Below are 19,776 nucleotides of genomic sequence, written 5' to 3'. Positions count from 1 at the left end.
TCTTTTGCCTCTCAGGAGTATCCACACCTACTCACTTGATGTAGGCTGAATTATGTCCCTCCAAAATTCATTTGGTGAAGCCCTAACCCCAACACTGTTCAATGTGAGGTATTTGGAGATAGGATCTTTTCAGAGGCAGCTAAGGCACAGCAAAGTGATATGTGTGGGCTCTAATAGCACTGATGTTCGAATAAGAAGAGATGTGGACAGGGACGGTGCACAGAGAGAAATTCATATGAAGTCACCGGGGAGACCATGTCCATCCGCAAGCCAAGGCGAGGAGCCTCAGGAAGAAGCCGCCTGACAGCACCTTGGTCTCAGATGTGTGGCCACCGGAGCTGTGAGGCAATGAGTTTGTGTTGTGAAGCCCCCTAGTCTGTGACGCTGTGCTGTGGCAGCCTGAGCAAGCCGAGACACCAGCGCCCTCCATGGCTTCCCCGGAGAAGGCCGGGGCTTTCCAAGAGCTGTGCTCCGTCTGCTCTCGCTGAGATTCTCTGTAGCCTCAGTGCTTCACTTCGGTTCATTTTCTCTTTTGCTGGCCTTCAGCAGAGAAAGAGACTTCCCATCATTTTATCATGTTTATCAAATAGTTGCTAGGCGCTTCTGGTTAGTTAATTAAAATGAAATTTAAAATTCAGTTTCTTTGTTGTAATAGACCTATTTTTAAAATTTTGTTTTATTTGAAAGGCAGAGTTACAGAGAGGCAGAGGCGCGCGTGCACACACACACAGGTCTTCCACCTGCTTGTTCACTCCCCAGATGGCCACAACGGCCGGAGCTGGGCTGATCCAAAGCCAAGAGCCAGAAGTTTCCTCTGGGTCACCTGTGGGGCCCAAGACTTGGGTCATCTCCCACTGCTTTCCCAGGCCATAGTAGAGAGCTGGAGCTGAAGTGGAGCAGCTGGGACTGGAACTGGCATGCATATGGGATGCCTTTGCAATAGCACTGGCCCCTGTACTAGCCCCATTTTAAGTACTCAATAGCCTCAAGTGATCAGGGGCTCCCTTACTGGATAGCACAGAGGTAGAACCTCACCATCATCACACAAAGTTCTACTGGACAGTGCTAGTATTGCAGAAAGCCTAAGCCCTCCCTAAAAACCCTGACCTGGTTGTCTCTGTTAAGGTTCTTCCCATTGTGGTGGGCCCTAATTGGAGATGTAAAATATCCCATAGGATCCAATGACAGTTGAAAGAACCCAGGGCAGCTCCTGGGACTTCAGCAGAAGGCCCTTCTTCTGTGGAGCTGCCCAGGGCCTTCAATTTTTGTGTGTTATTTTGTTCCACTTCTTGGAAATCAGGAAATTGTCTCATCAGTCTATACTGAGAAAAAGGTCAACTCGGCTAAACGTGGCTGGTGAGGAGGGAGCAGCTGGATCCTTGAGAACAAAACAGCCACAGGGTGGCGGTCCCAGTGTCTTCCTGATGACCTTAGTGAGTGAGGAGTCACCTCAGTGAGGGCCCACTGTCTCAATGAAGGCATCTCTTTAGTGGCTGTTCTTTATCTTTACTCACAAGCAATAAGTATGATGTTTCTAGGGCGGCACTATGGCGTGGTGGGCTAAACTTCCGCCTACAGCACCAGCATCCCACATGGGAGCCAGTTTGGTTTCCAGCTGCTCCTCTTCTGATCCAGCTCTCTGCTATGGCCTTTGAAGGTGATGGAGAATGACCCAAGTGCTTGGGCCCCTGCACCTGCATAGGAGACATAAGAAGCTCCTAACTCCTGGCTTTGGATCAGCCCAGCTCCAGCCATTGCAGCCATTTGGGGAGTGAACCAGAGGATGGAAGATCTTTCCCTCTGTCTCTTCCCCTCTCTCTCTGTAACTCTACCTCTCAAATTAGTAAATTAAAAAATCTTGAAAAAAAAGAAGAAATACGTTTCTTTGTATTCATTTTGAGAAAACAATTAGTGAACACTTTCTTGGTACCCAGGTGGTTATATAGATGCCATGGGAAATGTAAGAGGGAATAAGATGTGTTAGAAATATATCTAACCCCTTGCTATAAAATTGTTCTATACAAAAAGAACAATCTGAGGACTTAAAGCACATTGACTTCACTGGATTCTTTGCTTCTTTAACCATCTTAATTTTTTTTAATCATTTTGCTATTTTATCATTAGGAAAACCTAAACAAAATGAACAATTTGTGATCCTCCCTTTGAAGTAACCATCTCAGTTACTGTTTTTTTTTTTTTTTTAAACATTTATTTATTTATTTATTTGAAAGTCAGAATTAGAGAGAAAGGTCTTCCATCTGCTGGCTCACTCCCCAGTTGGCTGCAACGGTCAGGGCTGAGCTGATCCAAAGCCAGGAGCCAGGAGCTTCCGCTGGGTCTCCCACAGGGTGCAGGGGCCCAAGAACTTGGGCCATATTCTACTGCTTTCCCAGGCCACAGCAGAGAGTTGGATTGGAAGTGGAGCAGCCAGGACTAGAACCAATGCCTGTATGGGATGCCAGCACTGCAGGCAGTGGCTTTACTTGCTATGCCACAGTGCCGGCCCCTCATATACTTTTATGAGATCTCATTGCCAGGATCAGCTACGATGCTATTTTTGCCATAGCCCTACATTTTGTGTCACTGAGAAAAATCCTGTAATTTTCTACTTTCATGAGCAGTCCATCCACAAGAAGTTCTTGAGCTTCAGTCTTGTATGTTTTATGTAAGTCAGCACACAAGTATCTCTCTTTTTTTTTATTTTTTTAAATTTTTGACAGGCAGAGTGGACAGTGAGAGAGAGAGACAGAGAGAAAGGTCTTCCACTTGCCGTTGGTTCACCCTCCAATGGCTGCCGTGGCTGGCGCACCACACTGATCCGAAGGCAGGAGCCAGGTGCTTCTCCTGGTCTCCCATGCAGGTGCAGGGCCCAAGGACTTGGGCCATCCTCTACTGCACTCCCGGGCCATAGCAGAGAGCTGGCCTATAAGAGGGGCAACCGAGACAGAATCCGGCACCCCGACTGGGACTAGAACCCGAGGTGCCGGCGCCGCAAGGCGGAGGATTAGCCTGTTGAGCCAAGGTGCCGGACACAAGTATCTCAATCATCCCCTAACACGGAGCTCTATGACTGCAGCTAAATGCCACACGAAGACTTCAAATCTTCAAATCCCTTTAAAGTGTGCTGTCTACCATAAAGAAGCCGCTTCATTTCAGAGATCTCACTTCAGATTAAACGTTCCCCTACATTAAATTAAAATGCTACTCAAATGAATAATTAAAATGATTGCATTTGTGCATTTGTGCATTAAATCACTAATGATTCCAAATTAATAATCAGAAAACAAAGGGGGGAGTGTATGGAGAGGATGACAGCAAAAATGAATCTCCAGGCCAACACAACAGTGAAGGTTTTAATTTGGAGCAGTCCCACTCCTCGCCCTCCACGCAGAGCAGACATCCATCAGTCGCTGAGGGATATGAAGGACCGTGGTTTATCACGCCGCCGTAGTGGGGGGGAAGGATCGCAGTCGGTTCTGGGTAGCTCAGAGGAAATAGCAGCCACAAACATGGTGCAGCCTCACTGTTTCATTCCTCCCTGCTGGTTCTTTCTAATGGCTCTGACGAAGAGTGTAACCGTCATTTCACACGGATTCCAATTTTTGAGATAGGCTCACAGTGCTTCAAAACCTTTCTGGGACCACCATGAGGTTGAAACAATGGTGCTGCCATATTTGAAACTTTATTCTCAGAAAACTGGCATGCAAAACACTAAAGCGAGGACACCAGCAAATCATTTTTCTCTCTCATTCAGATTCCCCTTTACTAGAGTAAACTAGCCATATTCATTCCTGCATTTTGATCTCCCCAGCTCCGTTCTCTTTTGTGTTGTGTGAGTATTCACTCCCCACTCTGTATTATGTACTGTTTATTGCTTTGTGAGAGCAGCTTGCCTGTTATCTTTTACTGAAGGAAGTGTGTTACTTTCGGAGTGGTTTCTGGTCCTGGGCATTAATGCAGCCATCACAGGAATGGCATTATCATCCGCTGAACCCGTTTCAAGTTCATTTGCATTGCACAATACATATTTCTATATTTGTGGCTGGATCTAAGAGGAGCTGGAAATTCATTAAAATTCTTACTATAGTGCATTCTCAAAAATCTTCAGAAAATTCATTAGCTGTCTCATGAGTACTGTGGTGCCTTTACCTTGCACAAACTTGTTTATATTTGTAGATAGTGAGTAATTATGCAATGACTATCATAGGGTGAATTAAGGAGTGAAAAAGGTTGAACTAAATACTTTAATTATAAGTAATAAATTAAATATGAAGGGAGAAGAGTGACTTAAAATGTATTTATTTAAAAAGGAGAGAGGGAGACAGAATCTCATCTGCTGGCTCATGCCTCAAATGTCCACAATAGCTGGGCCTGTGCCAGGCTGAAGCCAGGAGCCAGGAACTCTATCTTGGTCTCCCACATGGGGGAAGCAAGTACTTAAGCTATTATCTGCTGTCTTCTAAGGTGTACATTAGCAAGAAGCTGGTCTTGGGAACAGAATCAGGATGTGCGCCTAGGGACTCCAATATGGGTTGTAGGTCTTCCAACCAGAGGCTTAAGTGCTACACCAAAGACTCACTCCAGTTGTGATTTTTAATAACACAAGTAGAAATGCCTGCATATCCGTAGTATCTCACAGGTCAAAGCATCATAGGTGTGACTTACTAACTAATCCACCAACTGTTTTGTGTGTGTGTGCGTGTGTGTGTGTAGCTAGTCAGATTTGACTAATCCTTTTCAAATTATATACTAAAAAGAAACAGAAATGTGGAATGTATTTGCATTTCTTCTAATGATTCTCTTCAACTCAGTGTTAGCATGTGCTGCACCTCTGCTTTTCATTGGAGAGTGGGCTATCACTCTTCCTGTACCCCAGCCATTCTGTTTGTGTTGAGTGTTTCCTGGGGTAGTTGGTGCCTGTTGTTCAGCCTGTCGGCTTTCTGTGAATGAATTTCAAGATGTGCTAGGAAACGCTGAGCTGAGTACGACCTGGGCTGCTTTAGTTCCTCTTTGGGAAATATTTCGTTTGCTGTAAAGCTGTCTTTGACTGTTGCCCACGATATTGTTTTCATATTCCTTTTGTGACAAATTTTTCTTAGAATTCTGTGATAGGAAAAACTCTCATTCTCATTAAAGACTGAAATACTGCTCTTCATAGATCAGATAAAATTATCATGTGGTAAGCCGGCGCCGCAGCTCACTAGGCTAATCCTCCGCCTTGCGGCACCGGCACACCGGGTTCTAGTCCCGGTCGGGGCACCGATCCTGTCCCGGTTGCCCCTCTTCCAGGCCAGCTCTCTGCTGTGGCCAGGGAGTGCAGTGGAGGATGACCCAGGTACTTGGGCCCTGCACCTGCATGGGAGACCAGGATAAGCACCTGGCTCCTGCCATCGGATCAGTGCGGTGCGCCGGCTGCAGCGTGCCTACCGCGGTGGCCATTGGAGGGTGAACCAACGGCAAAAAGGAAGACCTTTCTCTCTGTCTCTCTCTCACTGTCCACTCTGCCTGTCAAAAATTAAAAAAAAAAAAAGTAAAAAAAATTATCATGTGGTGTTTTCCTTTTTACCTTGGCTCTTGGGGAGCACAGGAAGTAGTTCATTTTTGTGTGGCAACCACCATCCTCACCACAGTGCTTGTGGTACGGCCTTTTCTCCCTGGCCTCCTCTCAATCACATTGATACAGTTTTTTTCATTTTTTAAAGAATATTTTTTAAAAATTGTATTTGAAAGGCAGAGTTATCAAGTGAGAGTAAGAGTGAGAGTCAGGGGTGAGGGGAAGAGATTCCAACCTCTGGTTCATTCCCCAAATGGCTGTATTGGCCAAGGCTGGGCAGATCCGGTGCCAGGAGCTGCTTCCTGGTTTCCCTCATGGGCACCAAGCACCTGGGCCATCTTTCGCTGCCTTCCTAGGACATTAGCAAGGAGCAGGATGTGAAGAGGAGCAACTGGGAATTGAACAGGTGTCCACATGGGATTCCAGGGCTACAGGTGGTGGTTTACCCCATTATGCCATAGCACCAGCCTTCATTTTTATTTTAAAAAAATTATTTTATATGTCATCTTTTCTTCTTATCAGAAACTTCAATCACTTCTTTGGAAGTAGATGAAATAGAGAGAATTAATATGATCATCCCATATATTAGAAGAAATACTATATTGCCTCCATAATATTGTTTTAAGCAAATAGGAGGTAGGCAGAATACTTTTCCACAAACATTAAAGAAATGAGGGGGAAAGCCCTGTAGGCATTGAGCAGGGCACACAGTGCAGGTGCTTCATGTGGCCGCCTTCTCAATCAGAAAGCCCTGAGGAAAGCACCTTCCGCCTTGGGACCACAGTGGGCCTCCTGCTCCCCACATGGGGTAAGGCATACTGAAAATATGAGGCTGCTTCAAAGAGTTGGTGAGAAAATGGAATGATATGAACATGCAAACACTTTTGAAATCTCTGTGTAGTTTTTTTTTCATAATAGACATTTCCATAAACTTGTTGAAGACCCTTAACATGAAAAGAATTTCATTTTTTTTGCACCAAAATAAACTTATCTTTTAATAATTTTTCCAAGAAATTGTGAAGGCCCTATTCAATGGCTAAATAAACAATTGTGTTTTCAAGTATCCTGGGCTGTTTCTAAGTGTCAACAGTTCCACCAGCATCCTCTCCTGTGTAGTAAAACACATGATATGCCTGACGTCAAGCACCCTAATATGTTTCCAACTCTAACTCTTGTACAGGTTATCTCTTGGTTTTTATCTTTACTTATCTTATAAAGAATTGATAGCAATCCGGTACTTTAAAAAAATTTTTTAGAAAGCTTTTATTTAATTAATACAAATTTCATAGGTACAACTTTAGGAATATAGCGGTTCTCCCCCCCCCCCCCATCCACCATCTTATCCCCTACTTCCGTCTCACCTCCTACTCCCTCTCCCATCCCATTCTTCAGTAAGATTTGTTTTTAATTAACTTTATATACAGAAGACCAACTCTACACAGTAAAGATTTCAACAGTTTGCACCAATCCACACACAATATAAAAAATACTGTTTGAGAACAAGTTTTGCAGTTAATTCTCATAATATAACTCATTAAGGACAGAGGTCCTACATGGGGAGTAAGTACACAGTAACTTCTGTTGTTCATTTAACAATTAACTTTCCTTTTTTTTAGATTTTTATTTATTTATTTGTCAGGTAGAATTACAGACAGTGAGAGAGAGACAGAGAGAAAGGTCTTCCTTCCGTTGGTTCACTCCCCAAATGGCCACAACAGACGGAGCTGCATTGATCCGAAGCCAGGAGTCAGGTGCTTCTTCCTGGTCTCCCGTGCGGGTGCAGGGGCCCAAGCACCTGGGCCATCCTCCACTGCTTTCCCAGGCCACAGCAGAGAGCTTGACTGGAAGAGGAGCAACCTCGACTAGAACTGGCGCCCATATGGGATGCCGGCATCACAGGCGGAGGATTAGCCTAGTGAACCATGACGCTGGCCAACGATTAACACTCTTATTTATGATGTCAGTGATCACCCGAGGCTTTTGTAATGAGCTGCCAAGGCTGTGGAAGCCTTTTGAGTCCACAAACTCTGTCAGTATTATTCCAGGCCATAAGCAAAGTGGAAGTTTTCTTCTCCTTTCAGAGAAAAGTGCATCTTTGATGGCCCCTTCTTTCCACTGGGATCTCACTCACAGAGATTCTTCGTGTAGATCATTTTTTTGCCACAATGTCTTGGCTTTCCATGCCTAAAATGCTCTCAGGGGCTTTTCAGGCAGAACTGAATGCCTTAAGGGCTGATTCTGAGGTTAGAGTGCTATTTAGGGCATTTGTCATTCTATGAGTCTGCTGTGTGGCCTGCTTCCCATGTTGGAATATGCTCTCCTTTTTAATTCTATCTATTGTTATTAGCAGACACTTGGTCTTATTTATGTGATCCCTTTGACACTTAATCCTATCTATGTGATCAATTACACACTTAATATGACCACTTTAACATGTAAGATGTCATTAGTACCTGCCAACTTAACGGAATTTGGAGTCCCATGGCAAATTTTTAGCTTTACCCTTAGTTGTAAGTCCGTGGGAATGCGTGTTGAATTATGCATCTCCTCCTTCTCTTAGTCCCACTATTCTTTTTTACTGGGATCTATTTTCAATTGGATTTAAACAGCTATGAATAATTTATGTTAAGTAAAGAGTTCAACCAATGGCATTAAGTAGAAAAAGAAAATACTAAAAAGAATAAAATAGTAAGCTGTTCCTCAACAGTCAGGACAAGGACTGAGGAAGTCATTGCTTCTCATAGTGTCAGTTTCACTTCTACAGGTTTCCTTTTAGGTGCTCAGTTGTCACAGATGAGGGAGAACATATGATATTTGTCCCATTGGAACTGGCTTATTTCACTCAGTATGATGTTTTCCAGATTCCTCCATTTTTTGCAAATGACAGATTTCCTTTTTTTTTTTTTTACCACTGTGTAATATTTCATAGAGTGTATTTCCCACAATTTCTTTGTCCAGTCTTCTGTTGATGGGCATTTAGGTTGATTCCATGTCTTAGCTATTGTGAATTGAGTTGCAATAACCATGGAGGTGCAGATAGCTCTTTTATTTGCTGATTTAATTTTCCTTGTGTAAATTCCAAGGAGTGGGACACACACACACATACACACATTTTCCTTCTGCTGGTTCATTCCCAAATGCCCACAACTGCCAGGGATGGGCCAGGCCAAAGCCAAGAGCCAGGAACTCCATCTGGTCCCCACCCAAATTTCTTAAATCTTCTGAAAGCTATGCTGTTTATTCTCAATTCAGCCATTTAAACCCACAAACATATATTTCGTCCCTAGTAAACACATCAGCAGTGCCTGTGTGTGAGGGTGGGAATGGAGTGTGTCACCAAAGGTGGTGGTTGGAAACTTAGTTCCCAAAGCAACAGTGTGGAGAGCTGGGCCTTTTAGGAGGTGCTTAGGTCATGAGGGTTCTGCCCTTATAAATGCATTAATGCTATCATCTGGGGATTGGATTAATTTTGGGGATCAGAGTCCTTCTCTTTCCTCTCAGGTGTGTTCTTCTGCCTTCTGATTCCATCGTGGATTGACTCAGTAAGATGGCCCTCCGCAGGAGCCGAGTGGATGCCAGCATCATGCCCTCCAGAACCGTGAGCCAAATAAACTTATTTTCTCATCAAGTTACCCAGTCTGGGGACATTCTGTTATAGCAACACAAAAAGACTTAGGGTGGGAGGCCAGAGATGAAACACCTGATTCTTCTCTGGGTAACAAGAGTAAGAACAGGAGCCATCACCAAGCAGTGTGAGGAGAGTACCCTCAGAGGAAAACACAACATGCTTGGGAAGCACTGATAAGAGATGGATCAAGTGGGGAGGGAGAGGATCGGGGTGGTAGGGAGGGATTGGGAGCAGAGAGGAGGGAGGTGGCTGTGGAGCCTGGCCTTGAAAGAGAGAGAGAGGTATCAAGAGGAGAGGAAGGAGGCTGAAGGAGTAGAGAGGTAGGCAGGGGAAAATGGAAAAACCAAGTTCAACAGACAACTGCAGAATGGAGTAGAAGTAAGGGCTGGGTGTGGAAGGCTGGGGATTCACAGTGGCTATGAGTCAGCCATGAGGAGCTTGGCATGTGGGCTTCAGGAGCTAGGCTCTCTGCCAGTGAGGACCAGGAAGAGGTCACTGCTAGTGAACCAAGTGGGCAGAGAGCACTTGTTGAAGGAGATGGGAAAGATGGGAGGAAGGGAGAACAAACAGCAAAGTCCACTTTTCTTGCTTGTTTTAAATCAAATTAAATCGAGCACATTAATGAGAAGATAATAGCACCAATTTATCAAGAGAATCATCGTAACCAGCACAAACATGAGAGAAAGCATTAGACGGTGGCCTGCAGATGTGCCTGGACTTTCTAAGGGAAATGGAGATGATTGCTTTATACCTAATACAGAATTTCCACTGAGAAACACACTTCCCCTAGAATTCCTTTTGAATTAGCTCCTATTTTCTTTTCTCTTTTCTATCCCAAGACTTAAATCAAGAACTGTGTAGATAACCACCCTCAGCCCTGGGGAAATGGACAGAGAGCCAGTCCGTGGTCTGTGGTCATGGCGTAGCAAATGCTCATGTGTACTGTGGTTCTGAAATCAGGTTCTGGGACTTCCCCCAAAGAGACACCATTATGGGCAGTCAGTTTCTGGCTGTGATGATCTGGCCATTGAGACTTCGTTCCTAATCACAAAGCTAAACATTTATGAGTAAATGTGAAAGAAATCATGCCTATAAATTAACATATGCTACATTAGTACATACTTGTGTATTATATTTGTACATATAAAAATATATATATAATTTATGTGTATTTATTAAGTCATATATACTATTTATACCTATATAAAGATATGTGATATATAAATGTATATATTATGTGTGTGTCTATCCCCCTTAATGTTGCATATACAATGCAAATAAATTCATGATAGCAGCTATCAGATCATAGACATGTTCAAGTAATCCCCTAATTTTCATTCAGAAAAGCATTCATCAATAAGACAATTTTGCCTCTGCTCTTGCTCCTGTGAGGTTGTTGATCTGCCAGAATTTTCCAAACACAAGAGCAGCAAGCAATAATAGGTAAAAATATCTAGGATAATTGAAAAGCCACTTATCTGTTGATGTGACATCACAGGGGCTGAATGAAAACATGTAAAGCTACTTCAAAAAATTCATGGAAAAGTAGACTTGCGAGTTTATTTTGGTACAAAAGATTTTTGAAATCCATGCAGTTTTTCTATACTATGGTTTTTCCACAGACTTTCTCAAGTGCCATTGTAGAACGCTCTGTGGATACGGACAAGTGTAAGAATGTCCCATGTAGCTTGAGCTATATGGGTACAAAGGAAAACACAAAACTTCATTTAAGTAGAACCACCTTTTACTGACTGCTTTCACCTTCTGGAGCCAAAGATGAACTTGCTACGTAATTAACCAATTAAGTCACAGGTTGTTACAATTACTTTCTTTTTAAAAAAAAATTTTTTTAAAGATTTATTTATTTATTTGAAAGGCAAAGGCAGAGAGAGATTGAGAGAGGGAGGGAGAGGTCTTCCATCTGCTGGCTCACTATCTAGATGGCCACAACAGCCAGAGCTGTGCCAATCTGAAGGCAGGAGCCAGGAGCTTCTTCTGGTCTTGGGCCATCTTCCACTGCTTCCTAGGCCATAGCAGAGAGCTAGATTGGAAATGGACCATCTGGGACTCAAACTGGTGCCCATGTGGGATGCTGGCAATGCAGGGGCAGCTTTACCTGCTATACCACAGCGCTGGCCCCACAATTACTTTCAATGAGTAACATTGAAGTACAGGTGACAACTACTTACGTTAAAAACATCATGATGTATTATAGGTTACTTTTGTGCCCCCTGTCTCCTACAGCTTGCTACAAGTCTAAAATAACTCCACTTTTTAGGATTAAGATTTGGAATTATATTTTTTTACACAGTTGAAAACAATTCCTAAGAGATTGCTTACATTAGGAAAATCCTGATATATCTATGAGTATTTGTAGATACAGGCCCGATAGCACAGTACTTGTTCCCCATATACACTGCTTATATTTTTTAGAAAGCTTTTATTTAATAAATGTAAATTTTATAGATACAGCATTTGGAATATAGCAGTTCTTTCCCTCATACCCTCCCTCCCACCCCCACTCCTGTCCCACTCCTACTACCTCTCCCATCCCATTCTTCATTAAGATTCATTTTTAATTATCTTTATAAACAGAAGATCAACTTTATACTAAGTAAAGATTTCAACAGTTTGCACCCACACAGACACACAAAGTATAAAGTACTGTTTGAAGAAAAGTTTTACCATTAATTCTCAAAGTACAGCTAATTAAGGACAGCGGTCCTATATAGGGAGCAAGTGCACAATGACTCATGTTATTGATTTAACTATTTTTTTAAATTATAACTTACTTTTATTGAAAGTATCTCACATTCATAATGGACGTCTTCTGGATTTTGCCACATATTTTAATATTAAAGGTTATTTTTGACATGCAAGTAGAATCAACAGTGTCCCCCATATGGGGACAATGATTATAAAAAGATGACATAACACATGAATTAAGTGTCTTTTTTAATTGAAAAGCTAACAAACTGTCTAGTTACATTTCTCCCCACCCCCAAAACCACAAACCAGGTAGTAACTGAGTCTTCTAGGCAATCTACTCAAAGCTGAGAGGATTAAAAATAAGAACAAGTCCTCAGATCCAATTAAGGGAGCCCTGCTACACACAAGCTGATCAATGCCAGTGGTACTGACTGATCGTGCAGCTGAAAGACATCCTATGGGCCCACTCAGAACGTTTGTTTCAAGTAGCCTCTTTCCAGTTTCCAACTCATGAATAAAGATAATATTTTTTTTAATTCTATTTCAGAAAACTTTTTGGAAGTTGTTTTATTTACAATGCCAACTTTTAAAAGATCACTCAGTTGAACTGGACAATAAACCAGGCAGCAATCACTCTGCAAGAAGAGAGGAAGCCCCAAATGCCACTTTCTATCGAGAACCCACAGTTCAGTTTTATTCAGAGCAAAGTAAACAGGAACTTTCAATCATACTAGAAGAAACCCGGGTTTGGAATCTGTACTCAAGCTACACATGCAGTGAGGACAATATTCTGCTAAAACAAATGATTTGCTGCTGCATTTGTCTACGTTTGCCTAATATTAACAATTATAAACAGAGCAGTGCAACTAGTATTTGGAACAATCCTTACAGTGTTACAGTGTCAGGCACAACGTTTCACTTCTCTTCACACCACTGGTTCTCTTTGCGTACCTGGGCTGCTGCTTCTTCAGTAAAGTCATTCTTAATGTTGAAGGTCTTGCGAATCTCCTCCGGAGTCTTCCCCTTGATCATATTGGCAACAGTCCTGCATGTAACGTCCAGCAAACCTCTGATGTCTAAGTAGTTTGCAGCCAGAATAAGCTCAAAAAGTGTTCCTTGGTCAACTTTCAGGAATTCCTGGTCCCAAACAGGGACATCATCTGTTCGCTTTTCTTTGTTCTCATCGTCTTCAGGAGGAGGAGGGTCATCCTTGTGGTGGGTGCACCACTGAATGACTTTTTTAATATTGCTGCATTAACATTTGATAGAGGAACCAGGTCATCATCTCCTTCATCATCCATCCTCAAATCTTCCAACATGGTTTTGATAGTCACAGACTATTTGGCAATTTCTACATCAACTTCAATTGCATCTCTTAGCTATTGTGAATTGAGCTGCAATAAACATGAGCTGCAATAAACATGGAGGTGCAGATAGCTCTTTTATTTGCTGATTTAATTTTCCTTGTGTAAATTCGAAGGAGTGGGATGGCTGGGTCATATGGTAGGACTATATTCAGATTTCTGAGGTATCTCTAAACTGTCTTCCATAGTGGCTTTACCAGTTTGCATTCCTACCACCAGTGGATTAGGGTACCTTTTTCCCACATTCTCGCCAGTGTTGTTGTTAGTTGATTTCTGTATGAAGTGAAACCTCACTGTGGTTTTAATTTGCATCCCCTGAAAGATAGTGATCCTGAACATTTTTCCATGTGTCTGTTGGCCATTTGGATTTCCTCTTTTGAAAAATGTCTATTTAAGTCCTTGGTCCATTTTTTAACTGGGTTGTTGGTTTTGTTGTTGTGGAGTTTCTTAATCTCTGTGTAGATTCTGGTTATTAATCCTTTATCAGTTGCATAGTTTGCAAATAATTTCTCCCATTCTGTCGGTTGCCTCTTCACTTTCCTGTTTCTTTTGCTGTATAGAAACTTCTCAATTTGATGTAATCCCTTTGTTAATGTTGGCTTTGGCTGCCTGTGCCTCTGGGGTCTTCTCCAAGAAGTCTTTGCCTGTGCCAATGTCTTGCAGGGTTTCTCCGATGTTCTCTAATAATTTGATGGTGTCGATTCTTAGATTTAGATCTTTCATCCATGTTGAGTGGATTTTTGTGTAAGGTGTAAGGTAGGGGTCTTGCTTCATACTTCTGCATGTGGAAATCCAGTTTTTCCAGCACCAGGGATTGGTTTTAACTCCTTGGTCAAATATAAATTGGTTGTAGATGTTTGGATTGATATTTGGTGTTTCTTTTGTGTTCTATTGGTCTATACATCTATATTTGTACCAGCACCATGCTGTTTTGATTATAACTGCCCTGTAGCATGTCTTAAAATCTGGTATTGTGATTCCTCTGCTTGGTTTTCGTTGCACAAGATTGCTTTAGCTATGTGAGGTCTTCTGTGCCTCCGTATGAATTTCAGCATAATTTTTTCCAGATCTGAGAAGAATGTCTTTGGTATTTTGATTGGTATCACATTGAATCTGTAAATTGCTTTTGGAAGAATGGACATTTTGATGATATTAATTCTCCCAATCCATGAACATGGAAGATTTTTCCTTTTTTTTTTTTTTTTTTGTATCTTCTCTTTCTTTCTTTACTATTTTTTACTTCTCATTATAGAGATCTTTGACATCCTTGGTTAAGTTTATTCCAAGATTTTTTTTTGTAGCTATTGTGAGTCAGATTGTTCTTCTAAGTGCTTTATTAGCCTTGGCATTGTCTGTGTATACAAAAGCTGTTGATTTTTGTCTATTGATTTTATGTCCTGCTACTTTACCAAACTCTTCTATGAGTTCCAATAGTCTCTTAGTGGAGTTCTTTGATTCTAAATAAAGAATCATGTCATCTGCAAATAGGGATAATTTGACTTCTTCCTTCCCAATTTGTATCCCTTTGATTTCTTTTTCTTGCTTAATGGCTCTGGCTAAAACTTCCAGGACTATACTGAATGTGCTGTTTATATTTGAAGATGAGTTGCTGTAGGGTGTAATTCAGAGAGGAAGGAGTGGGGGCTGATTTCACCTTTATCTGGTGGTCACACTTCCTTTAGCCTTGTTTCTCTCAAATCCAGATTCCAGCGTATCAGCTGCTCTTGACAGTATCTGGCTCTTAGAGCTTTCTATAACCTTTCCTCTCAAAATGCATAATGCTTTAAGCTTTTTTAAACAAAACAGTCCCATAGGACTACCACAGTTCTGATCACTGCCTGCCCAGTTGGCCGGTCTGCTGCTGTACCGTTTCTCCTTGTGTCCTCTGATACAGCTTCTGCTTGAAAGTCCCCTGGAGTCTAACAACAGCTACTCTCAGTTTCTTTTGTCTTCAGTTTATTTGAAGGCAGAGAGACAGAAATAGAAATCTTGCATCCACTGGTTTCTTCCCAAATGCCCACGACAACCAATTTGGGCTACGCTGAAGCCAGGATACCAGAACTGAGTCTGGGTCTCCCATGTGGGTAGTAGGAACCCAAATATTTGAGCCATCATCTGTTGCCTTCCAGTGTGTGCATTAACAGGAAGCTGATTGGGAAGTGAGGTAGCTGGGACTGGAACCATATACTCTGGATATGGAATGCAGCCTTCCCAAATGGCCACCTCACCACTGTATGCCGTGCCAATCCCTACTTTCAGTTTATTGAATTCACCCATCTTCCGTGTGTTACTGTGTTCTCATGGCTGTAGCTGAGACTTAGGGACCTCTCACATCTCCTTTTTTGGTAACTTTCCTTTCAATTCTACATCCAGTAGGGCCATGGGAATCAAGCATTGTACACACAGAAAGTGTAAGATAGCATATCCACACTGTAGATTTTGTCTTTCTGTCGATGGATATAGCTAGAATTTGAGACCAACCTGAAGCTACACATTGTAACTGAGTCTTCTGTGACATGCTAGTTCCCATCTCCATTTGGCTATTGGATAATTTTCTGAATAGGTCTACTATGCCAGCTTTCTAGTTCACTGTATTCTATGGAGAGCTTTGTGTTAAAAACTCCCTATTGAATGTGGCGATGACTTAGGCATCCTTCAAAGTGATTCCTCTTCTGGCTAATGTACAAAGCAGCCTGCTTGGCTATGTTTTTTTCTTTGAGAATCATCATCCACAGAACCATTCCTGAATAACTTCTTCAGTAATTTTAAAACTGCTTGCAGCTTGTGGGCTTGGGAACTTCCCACAGGACAACAAGCACATCATAACATTCTGCTGGGCTTAGGGGTGGCGCTGTGGCATAGCATGTAAAGCCGTCCCCTGCAGTGCCGGCATCCCATGTGGGCACCAATTCGAGTCCCAGCTGCTCCACTTCCCATCCAGCTCTCTGCTATGGCCTGGGAAAGCAGTAGAAGGTGGCCTGAGTCCTTGGGCCCCTGCACCCACATGGGAGACCTGAAAGAAGCTCCTGGCTTCAGATTAGTGCAGCTCTTGCCATTGTGGCCATCTGGGGAGTGAACCAGCAGATGGAAGATCTCTCTCTCCCTCTCTCTCTCTCTCTCTTTCCCTCTATTTCTCTATAACTCTGCCTTTTAAATAAATAAATCTTAAAAATAATAAATAAATAAAATTTTAAAAGGCACCATTAGCTTTCTGTGAAATATATATATATTAGAAAAAAAAATTCTACTGGGCTTGAAATCTGAAAACAGTCTGTCCATTGGTAATGTATTGAAGTGAACTTTATATGAAACTTTGTTTTCTTTTTTTTTAAGGTTTATTTTATTTATTATTTGAAAGTCAGAGTTACACAGAGAAAGGAGAGGCAGAGAGAGAGAGAGCTCCTCCATCCAATGATTCATTCCCGAATTGGCCGCAACAGCTGGAGCTATGCTGATCCGAAGCCAGGAGCCAGGAGCTTCTTCCGGGTCTCCCACATGGGTGCAGGGGCCCAAGGACTTGGGCCATCTTCTACTGCTTTCTCAGGCCATGGCAGAGAGCTGGATAGGAAGTGAAGCAGCCAGGTCTTGAACCAGTGCCCTTATGGGATGCTAGCACTTTAGGCCAGGGCATTAACCCACTGAGCCATGGTGCCGGCCCCCAAAACTTTGTTTTCTTTATAGGAGCACAAAGTGATCCTTGTTTGGAGTTGTATCTTTCTTTGCTTTATATTATAGAACTGTACACATAGGGAACTATCTTAGATTCTTGTTCAATTAGTCTCAATCTATAACAGTTATCATCCATTTTATGCCTTTTTTTCTTTTTCTTTTTTTTTTTTTTTTTTTGGACAGGCAGAGTGGACAGTGAGAGAGAGAGACAGAGAGAAAGGTCTTCCACTTGCCGTTGGTTCACCCTCCAATGGCCGCCGCAGCCGGCGCAACGTGCTGATGCGAAGGCAGGAGCCAGGTGCTTCTCCTGGTCTCTTATGGGGTATAGGGCCCAAGGACTTGGGCCATCCTCCACTGCCTTCCCACGCCACAGCAGAGAGCTGGCTTGGAAGAGGGGCAACAGGGACAGGATTGGTGCCCCAACCGGGACTAGAACCCGGTGTGCCGGCGCCACAGGCGGAGGATTAGCCTATTGAGCCACAGCGCCAGCCACCGTTTTTCTTAAGTCTAACAATTTAGCTTTAACTTCCTTCACTAAGCCTTGTGTTCTACCATCCAATTTATAGACATAAAAACTACTCAATAATCCTACATATATGAAGATGAAAGCTACCATTTTGGGGGTTCTTATGAGTTGGGTACCTTTGTAACTACATGTGTGAACTCATTTAATCTCTACTGCAGCCCTATGATTTATATATTAGTATTACTGCTATTTTACAGAAGAGATAATTGAGTCTCAAAGAGATTAAGGAATTTAGCCGCTAAATGAGGAAGCTAGGATTCAAATTAAGACCCCTGTGATTCCAAAGCCATTAGTGTATACTGCTTCCCTACTCAACTCCAAAAGGAACCTTTCTGGCTGGAAATCTAGAATTCTTCAGTTAAAAGAGTATATATGAGGGTATGTTAAACATTTCATGATAAAATAGAATTTAAAAATAGGTTTGGGTCAGGTGTTTGTTGAAATGTCTAACATGCCTGCATCCTGTATCAGGAGTTCTGGAGTCCCTGTCCTGCCTCCATTTCTGATCCCTCTTCCTGATGATGCACACCGTGGGAGGCAGCAGGTAATGGTGGCTTGAGAATTTAGGTCCTTGCCACCCACACGTGAGACCCAGATTAAGTTCTGCCACCCTTAGGTTTGGCCTGTCCTAGACCTGGCTTTTGTGAACATTCGGGGAGTGAAATAAGGAATAGAACATCTCTGTCTCTTTATCTTTGCCTTCCACATAAATGAAAATAAACAAAATTTTAAAATAAATTTATTGGAAGGCAAAAATTTTTTGAAATGCATGCATAGTATTTTCATAATATGCATTTCCATGAACTTTATGAAGACCCCTTGCATATTCTGTAATACAGTTTAGTGACCCAGAAACTAAAGGCGAACAACTGATCTAGTGCCAATTTTTAATATCTTTAATGTCTGCTTCTCTAGATAGCCCTTGGATTTGTTAGCTCATTGTTTTCCCTTATTATAAGAAATGCTATTTCTGTGTGAGTGCTGTTGCATTTGGAAATCATTCTCATGACTAAATATTTGTTTGCCTGTTAAGAGCCCGGGGAAGGGCTATGCTGCCAGTAGGTGCTCAACAAAGATTAATGGACAGCCCAGCACGTCTGTGTAGGAGTCGTGTGCTTGGTTAGGATCTGCTCAACTGAAAGAGACAGAAGTGAGGAGGAGAAGAAAAGCCCAGGATGGCCACCCAACCCCTACCTTGGGTTTCTGGATCGGCTTTGATCAGAAAGGCCCCCAGGCCTAGATGCAAAAGGGATGGAAATGTGGAGCCCAGTGTTTCCTTGGGTTTTGCTGTGAAAATTAGATTCCAGGGCTACTTGCAGGATTAATATGAGAGAACTTGGTTCTCTGATGAGGACTGAAGGAAATCAAATATTTTTTTTTAATTGACACATTTTCTATTATTATATACATATAAAGAGGATGAGTAATATGCCAGATCAGATGGTTTATTCAAACTGTCAGAACACGAGCTGAAGTGTGAGTAACTTTCCTGAGAACCTTCTGCGAAATCCGAGCAGGGGAGAGGGGCAGTCATCAGCCATCCGTTCGTCCACCACCAAGTCATCCTGAAAAGCTGGGGGGAACAAGAAAAAGTTTCCCCCAGAGTGCAGGGTGGGGCACTTCTAGAGGAGGGGGAGTGCGGTGCTTTAAACTGACTTCACCAAAAATCCAAATGTCCATGTGTGCTTACCTAGGGTTTGCACTTGACAGCCCAGGGTCAGCCACTGTGAAAGATGACTATGGAGTGCCTCCCTACAGCTCGGCAGCAAAGCTTGAAGATGTGAGGGCTCCTGCTTGTAAAATCAAGCTGGGTGCTCTGGCAGCAAAGTCGAAGGAGGAAAGCTTCAGTTACTAGGGTTGCCACCACCTGTGGTCAGCTGGGACTGGATGTGTGAATAATGCATGGAGCAGAGTGTGCCAGCCAGGTCTTGAATGGCCCTGGCTCCCCTCTGAGCGCTCTCCCAGCCTCTTCAGCTGCATGAACAGTATGGAGACAGCTTTCTAGGGGCCACCTCTCCTACCTCATGTTGTCCTGGGTGAGTTCCTTCATAGGATGAGCATTCTTCTGTTGGAAAACTCTGTGTTTCTTGAGCAATGTTATACATTGCTACCCTTTAAAAGCTTTCTTTTTTCCCCCTAATAACTCCTTTACCAACAAAGAGGCCTTATGAAATTGGTGTATCAGAGTTCATTTCTTTAATAAATGACCTTCATTACTGCCACTACACACCTTTGCATGATTTTCCAAAAGAAAGGTCACTTTTTAGAAGCAGCTGAGAAAGTATCGTAGGAAGGTAGGCATATGGCCAGCAGAGAACTTACTATG

At 42.6% G+C, this 19,776-nt stretch overlaps 1 pseudogene; it reads right to left on the bottom strand.

The window, feature by feature from the left end:
* Positions 1-12,491: 12,491 nt before the first annotated feature.
* LOC133773413 (S-phase kinase-associated protein 1-like) lies at positions 12,492-19,014 on the bottom strand (annotated as a pseudogene).
* Between the last annotated feature and the right edge of the window lie 762 nt (positions 19,015-19,776).

Source organism: Lepus europaeus, chromosome 14 (genome assembly GCF_033115175.1).
Source record: "Lepus europaeus isolate LE1 chromosome 14, mLepTim1.pri, whole genome shotgun sequence".
NCBI classification, from domain to species: Eukaryota; Metazoa; Chordata; class Mammalia; order Lagomorpha; family Leporidae; genus Lepus; species Lepus europaeus.
This window is presented reverse-complemented; position numbering and strand designations above follow the sequence as displayed.